General features: G+C 33.6%; 1 protein-coding gene across 11 annotated transcripts in view; it reads right to left on the bottom strand.

Annotated features, from left to right (window-relative positions):
• Positions 1–27,129, bottom strand: part of GTDC1 (glycosyltransferase like domain containing 1) — a 338,147-nt gene that overhangs the window by 177,137 nt on the left and 133,881 nt on the right. The gene's annotated exons all lie outside the window — the stretch shown is intronic.

Genomic DNA, 27,129 nt, shown 5'->3' on the forward strand with positions numbered 1-27,129 from the left:
TAGACTTATCTAGTGTGGTCTTTTTCTCTTGGCATGTTTTCTCACTGTCCCTCCCCCACCCTTTTTAACTATTCTGCAATATTTCTGTGTTGGGTTTTTTTTTTCGTGTTTTCTTCTCCACTACAGGACTGCTAATGGTACCAGTGTACAAACTGCAAAACTCCTTATATAAAACATAAATATTTAAAAAAAGAAAAAGAAAAAAAAAGAAGAAAGTAAGATTCCTTTTCTTTGGGGAGGGGGATGAACAAAACTGAAAGTTTACCTATCCATGTTTATAAATAAAACAGTGTCTACTGACTCACTCATTCCACAAACATTTATTAAATGCCTACTATGTGCCATGGTCTAACCAGGAAGAACAAAAAAGATGAACAAGACAGTCCACTAGGATAAATGCTGTCTGTAATGATGACATATACAAAGTATTAAAGGAACAACCAGAAAGGAGTAATAACTGTCTGAGACAACCTAGAAATGTTTCACTAATGAGGTGCCTACCACATTCGGACACAAAAGAGGGAGAAATTACAGTTCCTGTGCAGCTGAGTACATTTAGATGGCACGATTTGATGGAATGCCACCTTTATAACATAATGTAGCATCATTTGACCCTTACAGCTTTAATTTTCATTCTAAAAAATGAGGTTCAAGAAGGTTAAACATTTTTTTCTAGAATCACACAAGCAGGGACTCCTACTCCTGGCCTTCTAAGCTCGAAGTGCTTTCCATTACACCGGGAACATGAATTGGTTGTGAACCACTTCCACTGCAAATGCATTTTTCTGTATTTAATAAATACAAAATATCACCCTTGTTATTACCATGATTACAACTACTATAAATTCTCCCTTGCTGACAAGCCAAATGGCTAACTTCAGGTGTTTATATGATCTGCAGCACTAGCCTTTCACATAAGAAGAATGATTACATAATAGGTGCATACATCATAAATAGGAATTCAAGTGTCTTCTTCACGGGCAAAAAAAAAAAAAAAGGCACATATGACCAAAAACCAGTGATCTCTCTTTTAAATTCACATTGCTGTATTGTCATGGCTTATTGCTTTACAGTAAAAACTTCTTACCAAGGAGATGCATTTATTTTTTTTAATCATCTATTTGTACCCAAGTAAAGTAAACAGAAAAATTATGATCATAAAATGCCTTATTTTTACCAAAAATATTCTTACCACCACCACCAAGTATAACCCTTTCTAGTATTTAGATTAAAAATTCTAAAATATGAAGATATTTGTCTATCTACAAATCTTATCCTTAGAAGAGAGAAAAACAAAATATTAAGCTGTCAATTGATATTTTCCTTAAAAGAAAATGGATGGCAACTTGTAGGTCTACTTATTGGGTAATTCGTCCCTCTCTCCCTCTAATCCCACCCCCAACATACACATTATTGTAAATAATGACTCATTCTTAATCATTAAGACCTGAGCAAGCTCAACATTTTTCACACACGAAAAATTCATTAAATGGAGCCCTCATTTTACTTATTAATTACAAAGAAAAAATGGTACCATTATCGTAGAAAAATTTGATAGACATGAACTTAACCAAGTGATCAAATTTAGTATGATCAATAATGGGACAAAGTGATATCATGTATTTCCCAATGTGATACACTGAGAAAGATACAAATCACCATTGTAGTATTCCCACCAAAAATGCTTGATCTGAATTTAGTCATGAAGAAACAACCAGACATATATCCTGCAAAACAACTGGGCTTCATCTCCAAGGAGGTCAGAGTCAGAAAAGAAAAAAAAAAAATTAGCTTAAAAGAAAATAAAGAGATTCCGAAACAAAATGTCATACTGGTTACTAGATGGGGGAAAAAAAAATAGCTATAAAGGACATTATAAGGACGATAGAGAAACTTTGAATATGGATTGAATAAGATTGCAAATTTTTATCAATCTTAAATTTAAGTGTAATAATTTTATTGGGTTTACATAGGAGAATATCTTTATTCTTAGGAGACACATGTTGAATTATTTATGTGTGAAGTTTCACGATGTCTGCAACTAATTCTTAAATGGTTTGGTCAAAAGGCTACTTAGTAATAACAATAAATATTCATTTGTATATACTTATATAGAGAAATTTTTTAAATGTGCAAAACATTAACAATTGATTAAGTAAATGGTATATTATAATTCATTAATCTTGTCTTGCAAATCTTTAAGTTATACATTATAAAACTACAATTTTGTGGGAATATGGCAGTAAGGAGAAAACTATGCTATGGAACTACGTTCCATAAACAATAAACCCCATCATACATGTACTTCTAGTCATAATCCAATTGTTAATTTCCTACGTGAGAATTATCCTCAGGGTGGACCATCTGTAGCAAATGTTTAATCAAGGCTGGCCCTCCACTCTAATCTTACCACACACCTCCTCTCCTTATCCCACCTACCAGCTGATCCATAATCAAGGAATCCAAATCTAAAGGTGAGCTTTCCAAATAAAACCTCCCCAACAAAAGAATGCAATATATTCAGAAGTGAAATGGCAATAATTGTCATAAAATTAAACATTTTTTGACTGCCCACACCAACACTTACTTCAGTTTGTTCAATCATTAACAGGAAATTCATTGTATCTTTATTACTAATCTTGAAATAGTCCTCATACTTCTAAACTGTGGAAACTATCTCTATCATTAGCAAAACATTTTTGTTTTTTCACTTGTAAAATGGTAGTTAAATTGGACAATAAACAACTCCTCAAATATTTAGCTCAATGACACCCCAAAATAAATAAAGAATATGCCAACGAAAGGAATGCAGATCTGATTTATTGGCAATTTTTACTTTGCTTCTTTCCATCAATTGAAAAAGAAAGTTTATAATAAAAGAATGAATGACATCATTCAATCAGCAGCTAATCCCTTGCCTCCCAAAGTTCATCTTGCCTCAGGTGTTATTTAAGCAATAAATCCTAACAAGGTGAGCTTTATCATCTTACCCTGTGTGTCTGGCAGGAAAGGGCACAAGGTAATAGCAAAAACCACTAGGAACAAGATAATTCCTGACAGCTGCTGCTTGAGCACAAGTTAAATTGAACAGTTTATCTCAGCATGAAGATGTTATAAGGTTTTATGTTTAATATTTTTAAATTAACATAAAACCCAGAGAAAGCAGTTGGGCAATCTTTCACAAACATGACATACTACAATCACTGTATAAGCTGGATTAGTACTTATTACTATGCTACTACAGAATTAAGCTGTTTTTAGACCACCAAAGAGTTTTAAATTGCAACTTTTGTCTCTGTAAGAGAAACCTATATTTAAAATGTCTGCTAAATTCAAATTAACGACTACATAGTTAACTTAACATCTCACCAAAAGTATACGTAAGCTGCTATTATAATCGTCTAACCAAAACGGCTCTGTGCTGCAAGCACATTAACACCTTTCTATGTATTGGGGATTGTATCCACACACACGCTTCAATTGTTTTCAATGCACATTATATCTACAATCTGAGTCATATCTGCTCAAAAAATACAAACAATTCAAGATTAGAAATCTTAGTCTTTTCTTGCTCAGTTTGAATAAACCAGTTGCTTGCCTTTTACCCTATTCTCTTAATATGTAAAAAGAGATGCTGAAATACACTTAAGCTCTGTAGAAGTGCAGCCATTATTATCAAGATGCACACTTTTATATCTCAAATGGTATGGAAAGGCAGTGCAACAGGACACGTATTCAGTATTCCAACCACCACCACGTACAATCTAATTCTCCTTCATGGACTAGGTTATCTCACTCTTGCCCTATGATATCTTTTCAGTAGTAGCCCCCCTACCCACCCACCACCAACCATTTACCACAAATCAGGGATATCGGACACAATTTGACATGGATATCAGTTTGAGTTGTTATTCATACTTAAATAATGCCTTGCAGGGTTTTAGTAAGCCTTGGACAAAGGAGTAAATTCCATTCTTCCAGCTGGATCACTTTGCTCAATACCTAAATGCCTTGTCTAGATTCACATGCCTCAGCCTCATTACCAAAGTCTCTGCTCTTTTATTGCCTATCTTGAGTTTCTGTTCCTTGATACCTACTCTCCAGAATTCTAGATCCCGTACTTTCTGTGACACAGTATTTTCAACAATGATGGAAATGTCCTATGTCTGTACTGTCCAATATAGTAGTGACTAGCTACATAAGGCTATCAAGCACTTGAAATGTAGTTAGTGCAACTGAGGAACTAAAATTTAAATTTAATTCAATTTGATCAATTTAAGTGTAAATTAAATAACCATTCAGTAATGGCTACTGTGTGGGAAAGCACAGCTCTGGATGGACCAGCTCTCTTTATTTAACCCAACACACTACCCATGGTAACCTGAATGCATTTCCTCAATTAATTGATTTTCTTGTACAGATCCTTGACCTGCTTCTGATAATTTAATTTCTCCTGACTAGCTAGCTATATTTTACCTATTGGGCTCTCCAATTCTGGAATGGCACTATTTTCTTTTTCCTTCTGATAATCAGATAATCCATGTTCATTATAGAAATTTTTTAAGTACAAAAAATATAAATTAAGGGAATACCACCCACAACCACCCCAAAAAAGAGAAAGTCACTATTTGCAATCCAGTGATCATTTAGCCAGTATACTTATTTGCAAGGCTAAATAATGGATATAAAATGTAAAACAAAGTAGCTGAGGCAAGAAGAAAATTGACAAGTTGAGGAACTGAATAAAGACCAAGGAGGCTGGAGCAATTAGTTCAATGAGAAAGTGGCCAGAGAAGAGGTTAAGGAAATCAACGCGCCTTTGTAAGACATAAAATAATTTTGGATTTTATGGTAATGACAATGGGCAGAGACTGAAGGATTTTAAGTAGGGAAAATACAAAATTATACATGTACCTTGAGTGTATTTACTTTTATTCTGTTTGTAATATGTATACATTATTGTAGTTTTATTTTTTGCCTTTAACACAACACTTAACATGTTGTTTTACTATGTTAAAAATTATTTCTAAAACATGACTTTTAATAGATTTAATAATATGATGTGCCATAATATCCCCAACTAGGGCATGCTTTTTATATTCATCTATCTATAAAGCTTTTAATTTTTAATTGTATAATCTCTTGTATTTCTATTACATTTGTTTACGTATTTCATGAGATTTTTTTATTACTTTTTAATATCAGAAAACTTTATCATAAGGAAAACAGACTGTAAGGAATCATTTTGGATGAAGGGAGAACGGAAAGGAGAAAAGAAATGATGGTGACTTCGACTAAGAGATAGGGCTGGAGGTGACGAGAAGCGGCCTGACTGGGTTTGCTGACAGCACTGTCAGGGTTTGCTGATGAATTAGATATGAGAAGTGAAAAAGAAGAGTGCTATCTTTTCCTTCACTTTATCACTTCCAAAGTGTATTGATAGTGTTGCAATATAACAGGAGCTCAATTATACATATAGGCATAAATGAAAATTACTGCCAAACGTTTCAAAAGTCTTCGGCTTAAGTATATATTTTTTAAATTTATAAAACCTGTGTAGAAAGATAACTGAGTTCTAATATTCATTAATCATTGATATACAAAATTAATTCTAAGGCAATATGCTTTAGTTGTCAGCTACTTCATCTTAATTAGAACATTTTTAGTGCGTATTTAAATGCTATGGATTTTCAAAAAACTTCAAGAACAATGCATAACAAAATGTTTCCATTGGCTAAAACAATTAAAAACACAAGATGAAAGTCTCATCTAAAAGAAAAGGAAATGTGGCCATTTAATTTCCTAAGGTTCCTGTGATGGGTAATTTACGCTGTTTAAATAGAGTATCCAGGTTCCCAAAAGCTGTCCCACAGTGTAGCATCAATTAATCAGGCAGTTTTGCTTTTCTCCACCAGGTAATGTTTCCTTTCAGGGCTCATCATGATGGCCAGGAGAGCACTGTGCAAAGAACACTTGTCCAGAAGGCATGGAATCGAGGTCTATAGGTAGGACCTGCCACTGAGCAATCTCTTCAACTGGTTTCTTAACATCTGTCTATTCTGCAGTGATCAGCACTCTGACCTGCTTTATGGATTCTTAAGAAGACAAATTACATAATACCCAATGAGCTTTTTTAATAAAGGTGTCACTTAAACTCAGATGTCTCAAATTACTCCAGCATCCTCTCAAGTCTTTTAATTCTTGGTATCTGGCATAATGGCTAATCCATAAAAGACATTCAATAATAATGTTTGTAACAACAAAGAATGAAACAGAAAGAAAGGCTAGGCCTAAGTATTGGAAAAAAAAAAATCCATAAATAAATTGAAATTTGTACTGTGTACACATTTTTGACGTATTTTGGGACTAGAATTTATTATAAAGATTATTCTTATAAAACACAAGGTAATATGAACCACTTAGAGCATTTCTGAATTCACTTTAGATATTCTATCAATAAGTTGACAAATCTCTTGACAAACTAAGAAGTACAAAATATCATTCCTATTGTAAAAGACCTGACAATATAATTGATAAAACAAGCCAAAAATACAGGAAACATTAAATAACAATAAAAAAGATAACTATCTGCACTGTTCTGCGCAAGAAATGTCACAAAGTAAGGCAAGCCTGATTGAGAATGAGGGGAGAAGCACTAAGCACTATCAGTTTAGAGGAAGAAATACAAATTAAGAGCAGAGGAAAACCAGGAAACCTCAAGTTTATTGAGAGTGGCAGGGGAAGCCCAGGTCCTGAAGTCTTGGTTATGGAAGGATCAGTGCTATTTAAATAAGGAGGGGCAGTGAGCTCAAGTTTAGGGTTTGAAAAAATAATAAGTAATTAGATAAGACTAGAAAGGTGGTCTTCCATCATACCTAGAGGTGCCCGAATGCAAGGTAAGAAGTTTGTTAGAGTTTTACTTTACTCATTGGCAATATGAGGATCCATCATACATTTATTATTATACTAGCAATTGCTTTATTTCTTATTATACTTAATTAACTAAATTGTGAACGCTCATTTGCTAAGAAAAATGACAGTAAAATGAGATAAGGAATAAAAAAAATACCACTCTCACTACCATTTTCAAAATAAGGGAGGTTGGTCTCTACTTACCCAAATACAGATAAAACTATTTAATTTAGAACCATGGCTCTCCATCGTTAATTTGTGATAATGAAATCCTTAAATAGACATAATATTCAAATGTGATAATAATCTAAAGGAAGAGAGGGAATTGTTTACTGTGCAAGGTTTTTTACATATATTATCTCATTTAATCATCACCCTTAGAGACGTGTCTTATTATCCACATCTTACCAATTAAGAAATTAAAGCACAAGAGTTTGGTTAAATGCTAAGCCAACAGCAATTACTTAGGCAGAGATGAGTTTCAAATCCAAGTTGATATGGTCCCAAAGCTTCTACTTTTTCAGTTATTCCACACTGATTTTGAATCATCAAGATAAGAATGTGATTCAATGTTTCCTATTAACTTTACTTCTTACTATAGTCTGTAGTTGAGAAATAAAAGAATATATATGGTATAAAGAAGAATTGTACGAACCTGAATAGTTTTATTTCATCCCTTCATTCGTCACATACTTACTGAGTGATTACACTGTTAAACAAATTGTGGAAAGGTAATGACCATCAAGGAAGAAGCTCCGGAAGAGATATAATTGAGGCAGCATCCTAAATAACATGAAGGAGTCAGCCTACTGAAATAACAAGGAGGTCAGGGAAATGGGATAGAGAGAAGTGGCTGATATGAAGTGAGCAAAAAATTGAGCAATGAAGGAAACAGAAATGTCTGACTTGGTTGCTGGGAGTGAGAGGGTAAGCATGACTCAGAAGTTTCTAGCTTGTGTAATCAGATGGTGGTGACATTCCTTAACACAAGAGGGGAAAACAAATCAGGAGTTGGAGAAGAAGAAAAATAAAGAGACAGTTTTCACAAATGCTAAATATAAATGGAGTACTAGTAGGTAACTAAAGATAACAGACAACAGACTAATGAAAGAAATCGTATTAGAGATTTTATTTAACTGAAGGTCCTGGTCGGCAAATGTGTCAGTTAGAAATGTGGGTTCTGGTTTGTTATAGATTTTTACATAGCTGTTCTACATGTTTCTCCAATATTTCGTATGTTATCTTGTTTTCTCCCATTAAAGTATATTCCTTAATGAGATAAATTAGATCTGCTGTTCTTTTCTTTAGTATCCTATAGTTTCCTTAACATGGCATCTCCCACACTGGATTTAAGTTTTCTTAGGGCAGGTCCTATATCTTCCTTGTGCACTACCCTATTCCAGGTGCTCAATAAATGTTTTCAAATAAGTGAATGGATGAATGAATGAATAAGTCAGTTATTTATTCCCTCAATGAAGCTGAGAAAATAAAATTGGTTGATTATCTGTTTATAGTGACGTGTTCAATATATTTACTTTTACTATCAAAATGCAAGTTGGACAGCATCTCATGCCTCCCAAAGAATGCACTTACCTTCCTACCTGAGTACCCAACATTCTAGGGAATGTCATTTGATACCATTTTTGATCAAGCCCATTACTTTTTCCTTATGGTCCCTAATAATATGTCAATCTACAATCCTAACATATCAAGTACTTAAGATATGATCCCCCCAAAAAAGGAACTCCAGGGGAGAGGTAGGTGTCAACCTGGTACAAAGATCAGGAATGTACAATGTCATAATAATAATTTCTGTCATCTTCAGGGATTCATGATCGTCAGCCTTGAAGAAGTCAGTCAATTAATATGCAAAGCACATCTAACTTGCTGAGTGTGCTGGGAACACTTCACATGGTGTTTTATCTCCATAAACTAATATAATTAGTATGTGAAATATTTATAATTCGCCTCATGATTAATCTATCATAGAAGACTACTCCTTAACAGCAGCATATCATTTTATATTGGAATGTTCTTTGCCCTTTAGTTCATGCCATTCATAAGTCCCTGGAGTTCATTTCTAAATATTATAAAATTGGAAGACCAGAGACCCAAGATAATGGATATGTCTTATCATCACTCCAACACAATCCTATCAACGCTGTCTAAGGTTATGTACATTTAAGGACACGCTGACCAGTTCAAGCCAGAAGACTATTACTCAAATAGATACAGAAAGCTAAGTTCAGGCATAAGCCTGAGAAACAAATCACAGGCAAGCATAGAGTGGCTTTTAGATATTATCATCATGTATATTATGACACAGGAATAGTTAAAATAATCATAATAACAACAATCATAATATCATCCTGCCTGGTATATATCAACTAAAGTATTCCTGACAACCATGGAAAGGTATTTTGTACCCCAATAGTGAATAAGCTAACAAGGAAAACTATGGTAACTTGCTATTTTTACTGAGTCACATCTACTGCTAAAATTAACAAGTACAAATAAAATGCCTCCTAAATAGTCTGTCTTTCTATAATAGCTCTTAAAATCTAAAATTTTTGGTACTTATGAGTATTTGTTCTAAATTTGCTTCCCAGAATCCTGTACTTTACTGAGTTGTTCTATCATTTGATTTGTGACATTTTGTTATGCTTCTCATAGAGATTATTCCTGTGTTTTGATTATTTCTTCTATGTTTGTTTTGGCAAGTCCAAGACAGTTCTTTGAAATTTTCCCTGAGTTTGATGCTTAATATGCCATTTGGAGAAATACCTTCCTCTAAATAATTTATTTAGTATCTCCAGTGTATTGCTATTTTACACATCACTTTAATTCTATCACTAGATAATTAATTACATAAGTCAAAACTAGTAGAATATACAAGATACAGTAGGCACTCAAAAAGAGTTTGGGAAAATGAAATATTAATGTAGTACATCTACAATGGAAAAAGAATTTGAAGGTATAAGTCCCAGGACTGTATGCTTTGGTCTTCTTTACTTTTATTTTAAAGATGAAAATTTTTATAAACATGGATTTGTTAATCCTGTGTTTCTTTATCATCAAGCCAACGATGTAAAAATTATAACATTTTGTTTCTCATTCTATATCACAGAGGGTAAAACATGCAAAAGCTAGTTTTTCAAAGATCAAAACTTTCTATTTTAATAAAGTAAAATGAAAAATTTTAAATCTACATGGTTGTTTTATAAATAAAAAACAGTAGCTTTTTTTAAAAAAAATATGGTTCTCTTGATCACAATTTAAAGAACTGCCCCTCTCTCTTTTTTTCCCTTAAAGTAATATGTACATAAGTACAGGAGAAAAACAGATGAAAAGTAAAAACTGCCATTTAAATAATATTTTTGAGATTACCTAAAAAGGACGTACGAAAGTCATTAAATACAATCTACATGACAGAGTAACTTTCAGTCTCACCATGCTACACTCACATATGTGAGACTCATCAAATATTAGAGCTATAAAGAACTTAAAATTTCCTAGGCCACACTTTCTTACCAAGTGACTAGGGAGCACAAAATGAAGTCACCTGGCCTGGGTTAGTCATTTAGAGGCAAAGCTACAGAGTCAGCTACAGAAAGGAAGTCACAGGTGTTGCTTGGGAGCCTGCTTCCTAATTCCAATAGTGGGAGCAGTTTCGAGTTAGACATTGGGATGAAAATATTCTCAATTTAGACAGGAGAAAAGCCCACTCACTGAGGGGAGGAAAAAACACAGAAAACTTTCTTTGACCGTGTTTTGCCCTTTCCACAAAATACAGACAGAAGTACTCAAATGTGGGTATAAATATGCACTAGAGACTTGCTATAGCTATCTGAGTCTCAATTTTCTTTGAATTTTCCATTGCCGATATCTGAGGGTCACATGCCATAGGTCACATAAAAACCATCCAGAGCTTCTCTTTGCCATGTAAGAGATTTATACCTAAGGCACAGCATGGAAGCATCCTGCTGAGTCAGTCCTTTCCTTTCTTCCCTTTCCCCTACTTGTACATAATAGTGGTCTGAGAATGTTCAGAAATACACAGAATGCCATGAGAGAAGCAAGCAGGGAACCTCAATTTGGCTCAGGAAAGCCAGAAAGGCTTTAAAGGGGTAAAATATTTGAGATGGACATTAAAAAATGAAGAGAATTTCCATTTCAGTGTGTGTTAAGCATAGGGATTAGAAAAGGGGAAGATTATGAGTTTCTATTAATACGGCAGAGGAAAAGCAAATGCCCAGGACTATAAATATCCACATTTATAACTATATCTATATCTATATCTATATATACATATATAGTAGATAAGGAATATATATAGTAGATATACATAGTAGATAAAAGATAAAAAGATAAGCTAAGCTAGACTTGACAACCTGCTCTTCATCTTTGCATTTTGGCAATTAAGATATAAACAAAGGGCTGAAGTTATATGAGAGTTAAGATTTAATATTTTAAATAACTTTAACTTTGTTTTAATCCCCGTATCACATACACTGTTAATGTTACTCATAGTTAGAGTGATGCCGACTGATTGCAAATGAATATCATGTTAACTCGCTCCCTTACTAAGTTCCCAAAGTTAAATAGATTCAGATGGGACATTCCACTAACTTTTTGCAATAACTCCTTGTCTTGAAAAACACTTTCAAAGAAATGTTAGTATTTTCACCACTCCATAGGAATCAGTAACAAGGCGAGATTCTCCTAAGAATATTCCAACAGTCCTTGAAAAACTAAGACTGTCACAAAACCTGAGCATCTGGCAACTCTGCCACCATGAAGTATCCATATGGAAGAGACCAAAATGTGTCAAAGTACCCAAAACGATTTTGGATAGTGTAGAAGATAGAATAAATAATTCAGTATCGTCAACACTTTCAACAGCAGGTAGTGGATATGCTACCTGCTTCTATAATGTGCCAGAATGTAACATAAGTGTGTGAGGCTGTGTGTGTATGTGAGAAAGAAAGGCAGAGAGAATATGAGTATACATGAGGCTAAAAACTATTTTTATATAGAAATATTCCTTAGGTATTTCTCTTTGTAGGGACATCTCTGTAAGTATAGGTTTACAGATATACAAAGAAAAAAATGGAGTTGATGAAAACTTATTTTTAAGATAAATATAGCAACAAATATATTACTTCAAAGTCAATGAAAAAAACTGCATTAACTTAACATTATGGTTGCGATTGTATGTGCAAAAAAAGTCAGAAAATCCAAAATTATGGTTCCCTCAGCAACCATAACTGTGTCCTCATGCATATATGAGTATTTTGCATTACTGTAATGATGATACATTTCAGCCTTAATATCAGTTTATGCAATGTGACTGAATTAGGATTCTTTTGGGAACTATAACTTTGAATTTCTGGACTTTTGTGAATGTAAAATCTTAACCATAAAATTACATTAATATAGGGTGGGGTTTTTGCATTTTATTTTCTGGCATTTAAAAAAACAATAAAGAATGAATGGCTGACAACATTAAAGTAGTAAAAGACTGGTTGATTTGTAATAATACAAAAAAGGATTTGATATCAAGTCTAATCTGTTAAAATAGGGATATACGAACTACAAAAAAAATTAAATGCCCCTCCGAAGATTTTTTTTGAAGCAACCCTTAATCAAAGATAAGAACAGGCAAGGTATCCTAGGAGCGAGTCAATTTACTTTTTCTATAAAATGTTTCTGATTAGAAGGTACTTTCATTCAACTACATTTCAACAGGAATATAAATACCAATGCCTGAAAAAAATTCTCTCACTACATATTCTTGTATCTTATCAAGAAAAAAAAATATTAAAATGGCCCCCCTATATTTTTGAGAGCAAAGCTAGTAAGGAGCCACTCTTCTTTCTTGCATGTGTAGAATGGCAGGACACAACCTATAAGATGAAACTGTATTACTGTCACCAACTTCTTTTTGATCATGGGGCTGAGGCCGACTCAAAATGTGGTTCACAAAGAAACAGATACACACTGACCAAGTTAAGCTTAAGAAGGAGGTAACTCTTTTACTTCACTACTTAGGTATTATCCACCCATGGAGAAGCCAGGAGATAGAGTAAAGAACAGTGACATTGTAGGTTCACAGTCAAATCTGTTTGGGGAAAAATTACAAATTCTTTCATGCAGATGACATTTTCCACAGGCCTCACAGGGTCAGTAGTTTTTCAACAGGTGAACACATTCCAGAGAGAAGAGTGGAAAGATCCAGAAGTAAAAGTGGTCAACATCCTTCTGGAGAACAAAGAGTTAGGCTGAAAGATAGGAGGCTAAAGAATGAGTTGCAAAAGAAAAAGCTGCAAATGTATATTAAATATGTATTGTAAAGGACCTTAAAGTCAAGGCTGACAAATCTTAACTGTACTGTAGAGGCAGTGGCGGGGACACTTATGTTTCATGAACATGGAGGCTATACTTTTTAGGAGAGAAACAAAAAGCAAAAATAATAAGCAAACGAACAAACAACCAAAACCCAGAACAGAAGACAAAATAGAATAGTGAAGACAGAAGACCAGGGAACCAGGTATGAGATTATTATACTAATCCAGACAAGTTTCCATGAAGATCTGAAGAAATATGATAAGAAAGGATTAAAATGTACTTTTAAGATTTTAAGATATAGTGACTATTGGAAAGATGTGCCATTAATACAAATATAAAATCGAGGGTGATGTCTGATGTAAGGAAAAGGAATGATCGAGCACCGTTTAGTAAATCTTAAGTTAAAGGTAGTGAGTTCCATACAAATGAGCATTTCCTCCTAAAAACAAGTTAGAAATATGGTCCTGAAGATGTTGATTACAGCAATAATAACAATACTATTCTTTCAATCTGTGTGATTTACAAACTTGTGCCTCTATCTCCTTTTATCCGTATAGGGTTGGGAAGGTAATAGCACCATCAGTGGTATAATCAAGAAATCTGAGGCTCATCGAGGATGACCTCACACAGGTATAAAATGGCAAAGCCAGGCTGGAGACATAGATTTTGTAATCTTTGCTATAGAAGTTATTTTGAAATTATAGATAAGATCATCAAAAAAGTAGAGATAAAAGATAAGTGAGTTGTGTGCAGAACTATAGAGAAACCTAAACTTGAAGAGCAGCGATCATTCAAATAGCCCAACAGATGACTAGGATACCTAATAAAGTGTTACAAGGCCTGACATTCAACAGGTGCTTAATAAACCTCTTTAACATCAACAGATAAAGAGGAGACAGCAGTAAATAGAGTCTTTGTATCTGTGGTAGAAGGATGGAGTAGTTCTCAAACTTTTTTAAAACAACCAGTTTTCTCAAAGGAATTCATACACAAAACTCTGATATGTGAAATATATAAAAACGCTTGCAAGCAAAGGAGGAGTACCTAGATGGTCTGGGAACTTCGCCCAACTTGAACTCTTTTCCCTTCCTTTCACAACCCTTTCTTTGCACATATATAGCTACCCCTAAGACAAACACATACAATCCAGACAAAATACCAGAAATCCTCTAAGTTAGTGACAAGGATGATGTGATTTGGGACATCTGAGTACAATGTGGAAGAACTATGGGGAACACTTGGTCTCAACAGATCAAACTGAAATCAAGTACCAGCCCGTCTAAATTGATTCTTAACTAGACTCTCCATATCCATATTCTTCCACTAGCTGGGATCCTTCATTACTTCTTTCATGGATTTCTCCAGGGCCAATAACTTACTTCGATTATGACCCACATCATTAAATTACTTGTACATCCTAACTGTATACCATGGGAATGGCACATTTAATTGAGTAGACTGCCTGCGGCTATCTTGTTCCAGTCACCTGCTGGAGAACCTCCCCACTTGTTGCATTTTATAAGTTATTAGCCATGCCACAGAATTCCACATATAAATCAGAGAGAATAAGGAATGGCATAATGTCAGGATGTTGAAATTAAAGAAATGAATGCCCAAATTTGATTTCTTAGAGAAAAGAAGTTGTATATGCTAATCATGTTACTGATATGGCCAATTACGTGTATGACAAAGAGGGAAAGGATCTGAATGTCCCCAGAGTTGAAAAAAATGAAAGAATTATCGAGCTCTTTTTAATAGCAGACTTGCGATGTTGTTCCATTTTTATATAAATTGTAAATGAAAAATTCAGTCCAATCAAATAGTAAAAACAGTAATCATTATAAAAAACATCCAGCCCAACCAAGTAGTAAAAACAGTAATCATTATAAGATTTTATTATGGCAGTACCTTTGTACAAATATGAAGTGATATATAAAGGAAATCACGGGCTGATTCTTGGATAATTTATTCAAGGAGTAAGTTATGAAAATTTGTCAATAAGTAGAATAAATGAGGCAACTCAACAACAGCTCACCATAGATTCTATTTATGCAACTCCAATTTTAATTTAGTCTGTATTGATGGACTCTTTTATTTCATGTGTTATAGTCATGTTAAATCTAGACACAACATTCACTGCATCTAGAGCCTCCGCAGTACAAGGATGTCTGGACGTGACACAGACAGTTGCTCCTTTTGCTTCAAGTGATAGTTCAGTTGCAAAAAGGATTTGAAGAGATTTAAGAAAAATCAGTGAATAAATTTTTTTAAAGTAACCATACACATTAAAATTTGTCTTTTTTTCTCTTGGCTTTATACAGTAATTTGTCTTTGGAAGAAATCATGCTGACACTGTCCTATGTTGTCTCAGGCCTCTGAAGAAGAGGCCAGCAAGGAAAAAGAGATAAGCTGTGGCCTCTGGTCTCAGGGCAGGATACACACCAGAGGAAACAGAACCACTGGTAGCACCTACCATCAGAAAAGTTAGTGGGCCAGTCAAAGGAACTAGGTCCAAAGGGCATAACTTGGGCAAAGTGTAGGTTGAATTCAATGAGTAAAACAGAAGAGTAAAGATTCCAAGAAGTCTCACTCAGAATTCAGAAGGTGACTCTTAAACAGGTGTCACACACCAAGTTTGACTGAGAATATGCAGGGGACAAAATTGGCAGGAACTAATAAAAGAGTAATAACAAAAGCCCAGAATGGACCTATAGGATGAAGGAGAATGACTAGGGAAAAGGAAGACTAAGGAGATGAAACAGAGCTAAAACTGGCAATTAAAGGATGAGAAGAGATAAGGGGGAAAGCAGCAAAGTGAGGGCCCTAGGGCTGATCCCGTGGCAAATGGCAATAGAGGGACTTGCAGAGTGGAGGGTCAGCTGAGAGTGGAGTTGTCTAAAGATCCGTGTGAATGAGTCTGAGGTCTGGCACGGATAAAGCGAACTGCAAGTCATACCAATCAGTGGGGCTGAGGTAGAAATATATTGCTGACTCAGGTAAGAATGGCTCAGGTGCTGTGCAGGACTGAACCTACAGGTAGGGGGCGTCAGTGCACCTGACTGTGCCTAGCTGAGGAAAGCCAAGGCTGGGAAATGAGATAAGGCTGAAGGGAATAACACAAAGAAATAACACAAAAATTTTTCTGAATTGTAATTTGTGAAATTAGTATAGACTATGAAGCAAACCCAGAATATAAAAATGTAGATTTATTCAAAAGACAAATAAGTCCTCTATTTTTACAAAACAAAAAGATTTTCAATAATATTAAGAATAAAATTAAAAATTTTAAAGCACAAAATTATAAATATACTACTATTAAAATAATGTAATAGATATACAGAAAAGACTATAAGGAAGTTAGACTATGAAGTATAACAGCTGCTGAGTTTATGGATTTTCTATTTTATCTCCAAATGTTCTATTGTGTGATTGTATATTACTTTTATAATTAAAAATCAAAAAGTATTAATAATAAAACTTAATAGCAAGCATGCCTCATATATTTTTAATTATTTGATTGAAATAATTTCCACTTATAATACATTTCTTGGCTTAAGAGCAGAATATTTACATATGCTGTTACACACTGAAGTCCTTATAAAATCTACTAAAATTAGTAATCCCTACACCTAATTTGTACATTGCTATAAGATACACTTAACCTAAAGAGACAATTAAAATTTTTCATTTAAAAAATTCCTTTGATTTTAAAAAATATATGGACTATGTGCCAATATCACCTTTATACAGCAGTAGGGAAAAATTTAATCAAAAGAATAACTGGTATGTTGCAATGCAAATTATTTTAGAAACAGTACCAGAGACTGCATGTTTTTAAGGGGCAATAATCACATCATCTCTGTATTTTGTAAAACTCCACAATGCATAGACACACTGTTTTCAATTGCATTCACTAACATTTAAATTAGTATTGTGGTTAAGAGCATGGACTCTAAAGGCAGACCACCAGAGTGTAGCACTGACTTTTTTTTTTTTTTGCCTAGATATAAGCACCCTCTAAAGTAGTGTTTTACTTTAATTTTTTTTTATGAGATATAGGTTTTTTATTCTTTTTTTTTCAATTACGGTTGACATTCAATATTATTTTATATTACTGTCAGGTGTACAGCACAGTGGTTAGACATTTATATAATTTACGAAGTGATCCTCCAATAAGTCTAGTACCCACCCAGCACCATGCATAGTTATTATATTATTGACTATATTCCCTATGCTGTACTTTATATTCCCATGACTATTTTATAACTACCAACTTGTACTTATCTCTGAAAAGATAAACGAACCTGCTTCACCAACTACTAGCTATGTGTTCTTAGGCAAGTTTGCTTACCCTCTATTTGCCTCGGTTCTTTCATGTGATAAATAAAGCTAAGAACAGTACTCTTCTAATGGGTAGTGTGAGAATATGTAAGTGCTTAGACCAATGCTTGGCACACTGTAAGTACTATATAAGTATTGGAGGCTATTTACCATATAACTGATCAATTCTGGTTTTGGAATGAAATTCCAAATAAATGATGAATCAAACGTCAAAATACTATAATATTGGTGAATTCTTTATTCATCATTCTATAGTTTATACTTTCTTATTTTTGTTTTCATTACATAAGATCTCACCAAAATTAGCATTGGCAAACTCTCCTACAAATGAACATCATTAGACTTAATTACTCCTGATGTTTAGCCAATACCATTTCCCAGGACCACTGCAGTTAAGTAAGTCGTACGCTTCCTAGACTCTGGTAAAAGTACATTTTGTCAGTCTTCCTTCCAAACACCGTGTGTGATGATCCAATTTGGTTAAATTTTGGATTGCTGGCAATTGAACGCTCATCTGGGAGTAATTTTTCACCCTAGATGACTTGTGCTTGAGCTGGGAGATAAAAAAAGTTAAATTATTTTTATTGCCAAAATCATTATATGGACTACCTTTGAAGTCTTTTCCAATGAATACAGACAGTGTCCTGTACACATCAGCCACCCAATTCTAGGAACTCCAAGTAAATGGTCTATCAATTCAGTTAAAATGATATTTTGGTATGATACTTCAGTGCTAGGATTAAAATTTGGGGGAAAATAAATATATTAAAAAGACAGGTTAGGTTCAGCCTTCAGTTTTTTTAAAGTATGTATCTGGTCAGTTCAAAGGTAAGCAAATTTAAAAAAGGTTAAGTAGAGTTCATTAAACATTTTGGTTCTTGGATAGTTTGCTCAGTATACATTTAGCATATTTATATTGATCATGAACATAATGCTGATACTACAAGAGAATGTCCACTCTTAGAGTTTCAGTGCCATTTATATGCTAACGACTCCCAGATTTGGGCTTCAAACTTAGACTTCCCACCCAACCTACAGATATTCAACTGTCTATTGGAAATCTTTACGTGGATAACCCACTGGCACCTTAAATTCAAAAGGTCCAAAACAGAACTCATCATCTAATCCAATAAATATGTCCTTTTGCTAAAATTATTGTTGCAGATATAGGCACAAACATTCACCAAACCAGAAACCTGCGAGTCATCCCTCCCTTTGAGTTACTTTCTCTAAGTTTCCATAAACAACCTATTAATGAATCCCATCCACTTTGCTTCCTGTCTGTTTCTCAAATCTGTCCCTTCATTTTCATCCTTATTCTCTTGTACATAGTGAAGCCTGGTCTATGGCAAAATCCACCTAATCTTCCTATTTCGAAGCTTGCCTTCTCCAAAAGTTCATCTTACACTTAGAAACAAGAGCCATGTTTCAACAATGCAAATCTGGCCAGGTAACTCCCTTGTATAAAATGCAAGTCCCTTAAATTAGCATGTGAAATGTCACCTAAATCTCTGAACTCATTTCCTGCCCAGATCTATTTCACACTTAGAACTTCAAGAATAAAGAAATTACTGTGGTTATTTTCAAACATCAAGTTGCCTTTTACTTCTTTGTCTTTACTTTTATTCTTACCCAGTTTGCATGACATGCCACTGTCTCACGCTCCCTTCCTCAAAACAATCCACTAACTCTATTATATCACTTAAGAATCAATTGTAATCACCCGTCCAAGTCTTCCTAGATCCTTCCGTTAATACCCAAGTTGGATTATGTACTCCTAGATCCGTCCATAGATACCCAAGTTGGATTATGTACCCCTATATCTTTGCAACTTACCCAACTAGAATGTTTTTTATTATTATTTTATTTTATACTAATCTACATACAAAGATCCTGAAGGTGAGACTTTATCTTATTCATTTATCTTTGGATCCCAATTCCTGACTATTGATAATATATTGAGCAAATAAATGCATGTATGTATCACTTGAACTCTAGTCCTCTATTTTTCCAGTATCACTTGAACTCTAGTCCTCTATTTCCAGTGGCCCACAGGAAATACCTACTTGGATGCCATGCTGTTACTTTAAACTTAGTATAGTAATACTGGACTAATTCATCCCATTCTTTCCCCATTATCCCTTGCCCTTCCCAACTTCACTGCTTCTGCCAAGAGCATAGTATTATGCTAGATCTCTAAAGTAGGATCAAAGGCATATTTGATTATTCCTGAACTTTAACTCTTATAACAAAGTATCATCAAGCAAGTAATTTTTGCTATAAATAAAGATGCTAAGTTTTGCCTGTTCCCCTATCCTCTGACACTGAGTTTTTATCAGCTCACACCACAAAAATTGAATGCCTTCTTAAATGGCTTCTCTGTCTTTAATTCCTTTCTAGCATATTGCCTCCATGTTAATTTTACCAAAACACAGTATGACTAACTTAATCTGCAAAACCCTTTGGGAAACTACCTGGCTCTAAATAAAATGAGAACAAGAGACCAATTTAGGTTATTTTAAAGCAAAACATTAGGTAACTTTAATCCTCAAATTCTTCCTAATTAAAGCCCAGTTAATGGCTAGAATTCTGGGTTTCTCGAATTTCAGTCTACTACTTATTTCATCATTTAAACTGATGGAATTACTTTCTGAGAAAAGTCTCGGCCCTGCCAGCAGATCCTTCTGCAGCTCAAGGATATAAGCCAGATTTTCACTTTTATAACACAACACCATCTTTGGCAACTACAAAATTAGGAACTGTAGCATATGGATCTTCTTTCAGTCGATGTAGAATACCAATACCTCAGATACGTGTTAATGACCTGAAGATTATTTGCTCTAATACATACTAAAATATTTATAAAAGAATTGATATAATATACAAGATTTGTTTCAAAATAATCCAGTATGGGGGAGACATGGATAAAATGGGAGGGACTCAGAGATGAGATAAGATTGATCATGAATTGATCATTATTGAAGGTAAGTGATGGGTACTTATATATTTATGATACTACCATCTCTTCATTTATGTTTTAAATTTTTCAATAAAAAGTTAAAATAAATTTGAAATCAAATGCTATAAAAAGTTATCAATACTTACCATGGATAATGAAGCTATGGCTGATCATTTTCTTCTATATCTCTAAATATTCTCTTTAGTTTTCCAAAATGAATAGGAATTACTTTAAGAAAGTTATAAAATGTTCAAATGAAAAATTTTAAAAACTATCCTCTCTACATCAGTTAAGCTTCTTCCTATTCAACTAATATCTGAAAGGGATACGTTAGTTATTCATTCCTTAGAAACACTGAAACTTACCATTTTATCAAGTGAAAGAACCATTAAGCTATGTGCCTACACTATTTTATTCAGGTACTCAGTAGGACTATCTTTTAAAAAAAAAAAAATTAGCCTATTTTTACTTTTTACTGAGGGGATGTTCCATGAACCAACATAAAAGAAAATGTATCTACATTTTTAAAGGAAGTACTGCCAAAAATATCCATTACTATATTCAATATCCCTTACAATAAAGATCTACCTAACAGAGTCCACTTAGCACTATGGATTTTAACGTAAGCTATACATTAGAATCACCTGAGAGATTTAAAAAATCCTGATGCCTAAGTCATACCTAAGACCAATTAAATTAGAATCAGAGGAGGAGAGATGCAAGCATCCGTACTTTTTAAAGCTCCAAAGTAATACCAACGTGCAGCCAATGTTGAGAGACATTGTCTCAAGACTATATAACTTAGTGATCTTTTATTTTTTTATTATAGCAATTTTCAAGCACACACAAAAACTTATGGTACATCTCATGGTACCCAACACACAACTTAACAGCTATCAATATTTTTGCCAAGGCTACTTCAACTATCAATCTCACTTTACTTTTATTTATTTATTTTTTGCTGGAATATTTTAAAGCAAATGTCAAACAATCATTTCTTTTTTCAGTACTTCAGTATGCAAACATTGTTACTTATGATTAACTGACTTAATTCCTTTTTATTAGACAACAAGAGGCTTTGATGAGCTTAGTTCTATGTTCGAATGGATTAAATTTCCTTAAATTAGAATTTCTAAAATATCCATGCTTCCTCTATCCCTCTGTTATAACCTCAATTTTTTTAATTTTTTACTTTTGTTTTAATGATTTTCAGTTATATTGTATATGTGCATTTTAATGAAAAACAGATCTTTGACTACATGCATTTTAAAAGTATCCTCGTATTACTGCCCTTTCAATATTATATACAATATCTACTCTCCCTATTATACCATTTCAAATCCCTCACTTTGACTTCATTAATAATGTGCATTTTTTCATTATAAAAGTAATGTATTTTTATTATAGAATAATTTGGAAAATACAAAAATAGAAGAATAACATTGCATATAATTTTATAACCTATATGTAACAGTTTTTTTTACATTTTGGATGTTTTATCTCAGTTGTTTTCCCTGAACATGAAACATTTTTAAAAATTGAGATTGTACTGTATATATCATTTTCATAATACGATTTTACTTAACATCCTCCTGAGTATATTCCCAAATATTTAAAAACATATTTAAGGGCTATAGAATTAGTATTTCACCATATAAGTGTACTATTATTTACTAAATGGTTATTTTATTGTTGGACAGCTGGATTACTATCCAATAATTATACATAATGCTTTATTGAAAATTCTAATCTTCCTGTTGGCAAGAACAATGAAGGGTCTGAGATTTTGCCCTACTTGCAAGTTAACAAGTTAGCCTGCCACAGTTTCCTGGATGCTAGCAGTGGACATGACACTCCTGCGTCAAAATATTCAGGACACAGAAAGCAACACAAGCATCATACTCATGTCCCCTAGCCACCAAGGCCCACCAGGGTAATGGGGAGTGGTCCAGATGGATGAAGCACAGGCAGTGGGTTTGCATCATAGCTAAGGAACCCTGAGCTAAGAAAATCCAAGTCTTTCACAATAAGCTGCAAGGAAATTTTCCCAAACTTTGCTCCGTAGGGAGACATTATCTTTATTATACTGGAAAATAAATAAACCAGCTATCTGATTAAAAAGGAGATAATATCTCTATATTCCAATGCTGTTTTGTTATACAAACTTCCTTGAAAAGATAGTCCAGAACAAAAAGGCATTTAATGCCTCTGCTTGCAAGGCATACAGAAATGGCAAGACACCCAAGGAGAACTGTCTCCCAACATTCTTTAGAACAAATATGTAGCGTATGATTACTGAAATTCTTGATAAAATATAGTATTACCAAATTATATTCTAGAAAGCCTTAACTGCTTTATACTCACATAACATGAGTGCTTCCACCTCCCTTTCGAAGGCTTCCATAATTTCAATCTTTCTTAGTTTCTCCTATCCTGCTGTCCCCACAAAATACATAACATTAATTAGAGGCAGAACAACATAGTGATTAAGAAAAAAGACTCTGAGGCTGGAATGCCTGAGTTTTCATGGCAGTACCACAATTAACTAGCTGTGAGACCTGAAATGAGTCACTTAACAAATTTCTGTCTCAGTTTCTTCAACTCAAAAGTGAAGATAATAATCACCTTATTAATTATTAATATAACTGTGAAATGTGTTTCATGGAAAGCACTTAGAAGAATGTCTAGAAAATAGTAAATGCTACGTAACTGTAAGCTATTATTATGATGTCTGGCTACTCTTCCATGTCCATCCCAGCGCTATCCATCCTTCAGAGTTGAGTCAGGTACCAATGTCTCCATGAAAACAAATGACTTCTGCTCTGAACCCCTAGTTGTACTTCATATCTCTGAACTTTTTCACTATATATATTATGTTATAGGTCTGAGTTGGCCAGCTGTATTTTGTTTCTAATACTTCACGACTTTCACCGTAATGACAGTGTTAAAAGCTTTCTAGCGTTTACTAAAATCTCTAACCTTCTTTATCCTACTGGTATCGAAATAATGCTGCCCAAACTCTGATTACTGTAAATGAAAATCTTTATATGTCAATTATGCAAAAACACTAAAGTGATTTTTTAAAGGAGTAAATCAATAACTTTCTTTGGGTTGATAGGGTGTCAATTAAAACCATGCTGAACATTTCAATACTTGGGTGAAATACTTTTTAACAGACTATTTCCTATATTATACATCAAGATAGTAAAAATCATAGCCATTTAAACCACTGCAGCGATACTAGAATTCATGATAAAGGTGGCACCAAATAGATCCAGGACTAAAACTTATAAAGTGGAAAACCAAATAATTTGTGGAACAAAGCCATTAGACTGAAACAGAAACCATATTACAGATACAGAAAACTAATTTCCTAAAATAAAAACATGTACTTCAAGAATTATCTTCATTGTGGTAGGCATTTTGAAAATCAGAAGTATAGTTATGTTTGACATGAAGTTAAAAATGACATTATGATTCTAAACACTATACCTTACAATTTTGTAGCCCCAGTTTTCCAAGTATTTTCACATATAATGTAAAATTAAAGATTATAAAAACCTTATAAAATGGAAAGCACAAGTATTAATTTTTTCTACCCACACTTAAGGAGACTAGAGTTGAGACCCTCACTGGCAAAACAAAAATATTTTTGATACTAAAATGAAGTTACATTTGGAAAATCATGCTAAATGTTATTTTAAGTAATTTAAATTATTTAAAGTCAATCTAAATAACTATTTTATTTAAATAATTTAAATTACAATTTAAATTTTTAAATATTTTAACATGTTATTCTCAATTAAATATGAAACCCTCAAGTTATTCTTTAGTTAAAGGACTTCTTAAGATGCTCAACTTAAGAAGTTCATTGCTCCTTTAAAAAATATTTTATAAAATAGTAGTAGATAAAATTAGTCAAAAGAAGACATATATTTTGACTTGAGTGCCATCACCTATCAATAAAGTAGGGATGCACAAATATACACATATATCAGCCCAGATTTAGGGAAAACAATATATTCCTCACCTAAGATTATGTATGACTCAAGAGGAATCAAAGATTTAATGTAGGTAATGTTGGGAGGCAGGTACCTAATGTCCTAAATGACACCAAATGAAATTTCTTGCTTACTTCCTCTTTCCTTCTCAACTCTTTCTTTTCTCTTTAGGATAAAAACCAAACAAACAAACACACCAAACAAACAAACAAACAAAAAACACCACAACATCTTTATTTTACTTTTGGGCTTTTTGTTTATTTATTTGGTTTTTTGTTGCTGTTGTTTGTTTGTATTTAAAGAAGAGGTGGTACATACATACAATGGAATATTATTCAGTCATAAAAATTTTTTTTTTAAAGAACAAAATGCTGCAATCTGCAACAACATGAATGGACCTAGAGGGTATTGTGCTAAATGGAGAAAGTCAGACAGAAAAAGACAAATGCCATATGATTTCACTTACATGTGGAATCTAAGGAACAAAATAAAAGAATAAAATCATAGATACAGAGAACATTTTGAGGGTTGCGAGATGGGAGGGTTAGGGGAGTGAAAACAGGGAAGGCATTAAGAAGTACGAATTGGTAGTCACAAATAGTAAAGGGGATATAAAGTATAACGTAAGAAATACAGTCAATAATATTATAATAACTATGTATGATGTCAGATGGGTACTAGATTTGTTGGGGTGATCACTTTGTAAGTTATATAAATGTCTAATCGCTTTGTTATATACTGAAACTAATATAATACTGTATGCCAATTGCAATTGAAAAAAATTTTAAATATATTTAAAAACAATATATTACTTTGAAGTGTACAATATGATACAATACATTACACAATGAACACCAAAATAAGTATAGTTACTATCCATCACCATACAAATTTGTCTTTTCCTTCTTATGATGAGGTCTTTTAAGATTTACTTTCTTAGCAACTTTCAAATATATAACACAGCATTATTAGCTATAGTCATCATGCTGTATATCACATCCCTAGAACTTATATATTTTATTTTGACTGTCTTTGTTACCTTTGTTTTTGAGTGATATTTTCACTAGGTATAGAATTCTAGATTGACAGTTTTTGGTTTTCTTTCAGTGCTCTGAAGATGTTGCTCCACTGTATTCCCCTTTGCAATGTTTCCAAGGAGATATCTGCTGCCTGTTTAACTTTGTTCTTCTGAAGCAACCTGTAACTGAAGTAACTTATTATTGTTTCAATCCATCTGCTTTTAAAACATTCTCCTAATCATTAGTGTAGAGAACAGATTCTAAAGTGGTCCCCATGACTCCATCTCCTTGTATTCATGTCCTGCATAATATCTCCCTTTGAAGTATATAGATGTACAGGCAGGAACAGCTATTGCTTCTAAACAATAGAATACAGCAAAGGTGACAGGACGTATGTGCTTATATAAGATTGTATCATCTTGCCTTGCAAGGATATAAGCAGCCATGTTAGGATGGTTCCCATAGTAATAAAATGAGGGTGACCTCTGGGGGATAGCATGCAAGAAATAAATACTACCAAGAACCATATTAGCTCAGAAGCAGACCCTTCCCAAATGAGCCTCAGTTGAGATCATAGCTCTGACTGAATCATGAGGTTTTCAAGTGTGGCTGATGGGGGAAGGCATTATTTCTGGCCTTTTGTGAGCAATGGGCACTATTCCTTTTACTCTTCTTAGATGGTTCTTTCTCTAGCCTTGAGAGTTTCCTAACAAGTATGTGTTGACCTGTATTCGGCTGCACACTTAAGTAGGACCCTCTGCAAATCTCGAGTTCTCTTTTTGAGCAGTTCTCTCTATTTCAGTATTCTGTTTTGTTTTTGTTTTTAATCTGTTCAGACTCTTACCTCTACCTCCTCACCTCCAGGAGTCTACCAGTCTCTCCCTGGGTTCTCTATTCTTGCATCAGGGCCTAGGAACTTTTCAAAGGTAAAAAGCTATGGCAATCATAAAACCCACCTCATTTTGTTATCTTCTCTCAAGGATCACTATCCTTTGTTGCTTGATGTCCAATGTCTTAAAAATCACTGTTTCATATATATTGCCTATTTTTTGTTTAATTCAGATGGAAAAGTCAATCCAAGCCCTGTTATTTCATATTGGTTAGAAGCGGAAGTCTTTCAACAAATATATTTAACCACAGAGCTAAAACCAAAACCAATGTGGAATTAGAGTGGCAAAACAGAACATAAAAGATATTTGTGCTGACCACATATATATAATACAACTGTAGATGAAAAAGTGGAAAAAAAAATGGGAGGTAGGGTCAATTCACCTATCACCTTAACTGTAAAAGATGGTAGTCTTCATATACTACTGAAAGCTTACAAATCAGATAATGGAGGTATATGCATATTTAAAGAGTATATTGGCAAGAAAGAAAGAAAGAAAGAAAGAAAGAAAGAAAGAGAGAGAGAGAGAGAGAGAGAGAGAGAGAGAGAGAGAGAGAGAAAGAAAGAAAAGAAAGAAAGAAAGAAAGAAAGAAAGAGAGAGAGAAAGAAAGAAAGAAAGAAAGAAAGAAAGAAAGAAAGAAAAACATTTTGTTAAGAGAA

The sequence above is a fragment of the Pteropus alecto genome, unplaced genomic scaffold (genome assembly GCF_000325575.1).
Source record: "Pteropus alecto unplaced genomic scaffold, ASM32557v1 scaffold3, whole genome shotgun sequence".
NCBI classification, from domain to species: Eukaryota; Metazoa; Chordata; class Mammalia; order Chiroptera; family Pteropodidae; genus Pteropus; species Pteropus alecto.